Source organism: Osmia bicornis, unplaced genomic scaffold, assembly GCF_907164935.1.
Source record: "Osmia bicornis bicornis unplaced genomic scaffold, iOsmBic2.1, whole genome shotgun sequence".
Classification (NCBI taxonomy): Eukaryota; Metazoa; Arthropoda; class Insecta; order Hymenoptera; family Megachilidae; genus Osmia; species Osmia bicornis.
Window position 1 is genome coordinate 1 of NW_025791116.1, and position 4,854 is coordinate 4,854.

Below are 4,854 nucleotides of genomic sequence, written 5' to 3' on the forward strand. Positions count from 1 at the left end.
ATCCTCCTCTCAGCCCGGCGCAGCAGTGGCTGGCTGCGCCGGGAATCCTACAGGGCGTTCGCCCGTATGGGAGCACCATAGAGGGCCATGCTCCGCACGATCCCCACGTAGAGACGGCGAACCTTCTCGTTGGGCCCCCCGATATTGGGCAGTAGACGGGCAGGCGCGTTGCTTGCCCTGTCTAGCCGGGGGGCCAGACGACCGAAGTGCTCCTCGAAACGCCAGTGGCTGTGCAGGTGGAGGCTCAAGTACCTGTGGCCCTTCTCCACATGGACGTCGACTCCATTCACATGGACCACCGACTGGGGCGGTGGCGCAACCCCACGCCGAGGCAAGTAAAACCACATCTCCTCGGTATTGTGGGGAGCTAGCTGAAGCCCCAGCCGCCGGATCCCCGCGGCAACGGCAGCGACGCCAATCTCAACGGCCCGCAAGAACGGGTCGTACCCCAGGTCCCAAAGTGTGGGACCTTTCGCAGAACCCTGGGGTACGCCGAAGTACACGTCCCTCTCGTGCATCTGGCCATCCCGGCCCCTGTACACTATCTTCCTGTCCCGGAGCTAGTCGCCGACGATCCTCCTCATGTAGGGGGCGCCTTGTGGCGTATCAGCGCCCCCCTTATCGTCCCGTGAGGCAGGGTGTTGAAGGCGTTGGCGATGTCTAGACTAACGCCTAACGCCACCCTGCCCCGGGACGTGGCCGAGTGGCGGGAGCGCATCGACTGGATTGCGTCGATAGTACTGCGCCCCCGACTGAAGCCATATTGCTACTCGGCCAAGTCGGGACCCTCCTGGGACAGGTGCTGGACGAGGCGGGATACCAGAATCCGCTCGAACAACTTCCCCACCTCGTCCAACAGCACGATGGGCCGGTAGGCCGAGGGACTGTCGGCGGGTCGCCCATCCCTCCGGATGAGGACTAGCCGCCCCGTCTTCCACTGTTCTGGGAAGACTCCTTGCTTAATGCAGGCGCTGAAGAGGCGTCTCAATCTCGGACCGAGGACGCGTAGAGCCTTCACCCAGGCACGGCCGGGGACGCCGTCGGGGCCCGGAGCAGTGTTTCGGGCCCCCATCCGTTTAATCGCCCCCTCCCCCCCAGCTCCTCCTCCGTGACCCCCAGTTCGTCGGACCAAACCACCTCCTCGTGGTCCGGCAGGGGCGGGTGTGTTCCCTCCATCGTGGGAACAAAGTGTCGATTACCGCCCCAAAGACCGGGGGTCGAGGCACTACGTGACCGGGGGCGCCCAGGGCCTAAGCTTGCCCATCACCATTTTGTATGGGCGCCCCCATGGGTCCTTCTGGAGAGAGCCTAGGAGCTCGTCCCATGCCCGGGATTTAGACTCCTTGATGGCCGTTTGCAGGGCAGTTTCCAAAACTCGGTAGTGCCCGTACAGATCCTCCTCCCTCGCTGGGTCGCGGAATGTCCTTCTTCTGCGGGCCCTTTGCCACTGGCGACGGGCTGCGAGACAGTCTCGTCTCAGATCACCAATTTCGCCCGTCCACCAGTAGGTCGCCCCTCTGTGGAGGTTCTTGGCCCGGGGCATGGCGGCGTCGCACACCGCCTTCATGGCTCCCCGGTACCATTCTACCTCCTCCCCAATGTCCGCGACCGGCCCGGCAGATGTTGGCAGCCATCAGCTCGTCCTCGTCCATCCTCTTCAGCTCCCACCGTACCGGCGGTGGTCCACAGGGGCGGCGGGCGGTGGTGGTAAGGTCGAGGCGGATGTATAGATGGTCACTAAGTGTGACCGCCTCTTCCACCACCCTCAATCTCTGCACTATACGCGCGGCCAAGGGAGTCGCGAAAAAAAAAATCGACTATAGGCTCCCCCTGAGCACGCACGCAGGTGCTAATGGACCCCGCATTGAGTAGGTGGAGTCCTAGCCCCTCCGCCCCATTTACGACCGCCCTGCCTCTCGCGTTTGTCCTCGGGAAGCCCCAAAGTCAGGCATGGGCATTAAAGTCCCCGAGGACTAGCACTGGCCGGGCGGAACAACGGGAGACAAAGTCCCTCACCCGGTTTTGGTACTGTTCATATTGCGCGAGAGGCCATCTGGCCGGGGCATAGAGCCCCACCACCGCTATTTCACCCCACAGCACGGGGACGAACCCCCGGCCCCGTTCCAGCGGGGCGGGGTGTGGGGGCACTGCGGTGCCAATAATCGCTACGGAGCCGTCCTCGTCCCCGAACCAATCTGGTCTGTCGAGGACTCGGTACGCCTCCGCGGCCACCGCCAACCCAGCCTTCCACTCGGCCAGGGTTTGGAACGACATGTGCTGAGCCCTGGCCGAGTGGTTCAAGTTGGCGTGAAGTAAGGGCCCTTGGGCCCCATACCTAGGCCTTACGAGCCGCCTCTGCGACATTCTTACTCGCCGACTTGGCATGGGGATTTTTGTTGCCCCCCTTCTTCGACTCCGCAGGCTTGGTCCTTGATGCCTGTTCCTTGGGGGCTATTCCTGCCCCTTCATCTGCACTCTTCTTCTTCCTCTGGGAGGAGAAGGGGGCACAACCTTTTGCCCCCAATCTATGCCCCGCGGGCCGCCTCAAGTCCGCACAGAGGGGGCACCGCGGGGTGGCGCTACACTTGCTGGCCACGTGGCCCTACTCTCCGCACGCATAGCAGCGGTCGGACCCATCAGCTTCGCAAGTGCAACGCTGCCTAACATGCCCTCTTTCCAGGCAGCGTTAGCACTGCAATGGCCGCGGTGGTAGCGCCTGTAATCTAGCCGAGGACCACCCGACCAGAACCCTCCCACAGGCGGACAACTTTTTGAATGCTGCTAGAGGGCATCTCGCCCACACAGTCCCCATCCTTTGGGGGGAGGTGCGAATCTCCCTCATTTTAATTTCTTCAGTGGAGCAACCCCCCGCAGCGGCCAATGCGGCCGCCACCTCCGCCGGGGTGACCGAGTCGTCGAGACCGGTCACCCTAACCTCGCCCATATTTATGGGGCGGGCAACCTTCAGCTCAGTGCCACTGAACACCTGGCGGAGTCGGTCAGCCAACTTGGCAGCTTTCTCCGTCCTGTCCTCCCCAGGTATCTCGAGGACCAAACCACCGGTCCGAGCTCGCCTGGGCATGAGCGCCGTGATGCCCAGCTCCTCCAACTTGACCCGCTCCCGGGCCATGAGCATGGCTTCGGCGTATAAGAACTTAGCCTCGGGAGCTAGGTTGATGGTGACCGCCGCAGTACGAGGAGGGCGGGGGGCCTTCTGCCTGGCAGGTTGGGCCCCTTGCCCCTTAGCCGCCGGTGCCGCCCCTCTCTTCTGCCCCTTCTGGGCAACCACCTTGGAGCTCTGGCAGGGAGGGGCCTTGGCCGCTGCCGCCTTCTTCTCTGCAGCTTTAGCGCGGCGGCCGATCACAGTCACCCAGATCCCATCCGCTGTCCTCCGACGTTCTTCGACAATCCGGGCCATTCTAGCCTCCACAAATGATGCCGGTTCGTCGGGTGCTGAGGAGGGCCCCGGCAACGGCTCCGTGTCAGGCACGGCCCTATTCCGCACCCGCCTCTCAGCTTCCTTCCTCGATGCAGTGGGGATGGTTGCAGCCGCAGCTCCCCCCTTAACATGCTCCGCCCTCTTAGGCAGGGGCTGGACAGCTGCAATAGCGGCTTTGAACTCCGCCCTGAGGCCCGACAGGCCCTTTTCGAGGAGAGCCGCAAATCCCCTCATCAGGTCGGGCTCGAGGCCACCAAACTTCCCCTCCTCTTTTCCAGGTGCAGCAGCTGCGATCGGGACTTGCACCACGGCACATTCAGGCGGGCAAGACGGTAAGTCGAAAGCTTCGACTCCGTCCTTCCTCCTTTTCCTGCCCGCCTCTTCGCCAGACAACGGCGAGCCAGGCCTTGCCGACCTTTTGGAAGGACCGGGGCCTCCAGGCGCCGGCACCTCTGTGGCAGCGACCCTCCACGTAATGTCTGCCAGGCTATTTTGCAGGATGTTGATTTAGGCCTCCTGGGCAACCACTTGTTCGTCCCGCAGCTTCAGCTGTTCGCGAAGCTCCTTCACCTCTTTATCGGCGCTGGCAGGGGCAGCCCTGATTCCCGCTATCGTGTGGATGGCCTTAAGGTAGCGGGAGGCCATCCTCAGATTGCGAACAAATGTCCCTTTCAGCCCCTTGGAGACGCCCGCGACCTTGTCCATGTCGCAACAGAACTCCAAGGACTGCGCAATAAGGTCGCGCGTGGGGACTTGACTTCCTCCGCCAGGTCCTCAGGGTCCGGGAGGGACCTGCTACCCCGACAAGGTTCTATAGGGTTCTCGTTAGGATCGAGCACTCTCCTCTCCTCCAGCAGGTCAAGTTCCCGGCGCTGGACATCCAGGACTCTCTGCTTAGCCGCCGCGAGCCACACGTACTGGCCCGTGGTCGGCGGGCGACCCCTCTTGCTCGTGCGCCGTGCCTCCAGAGCTACTGCCGAGGAGAGTGACTCGTCCGATTCCAAGTCCAACTCACTCTCTCTGGATGCGGGGGCATCAGTGGCCGCCGGGGAAGCTCCGGCCCATTCTCGTACCGGCCTCAGGGGAGGCCACTGCACATCCGCCCTAGTTAATCGGACGGATAGGCGGCGCGCATCCGTTACCCTGCTAGTGCTGGGCTGCGCCATATCCTCCGCGCCCGTTTCCCGTCTCGCGTCCTGTTGAACAGCCGCAGTCGTCGTCGGTACGTCCCGGCCGTGGTTGTTGTTGTTGTTGGCGTTTTTAGTTTCAAGTCATCCATAGTGTTCCCACGAGTGGGTCGGTCTGTGGGTCCACCCGGGCGTAGCCGCCTTACCCGGGTAAGGCTAGTACATCCGGGGTGTCGCCAGATACCCCGGGGTTGGCCGCTAGAGACTGATGCACTCATCAGCCATCCC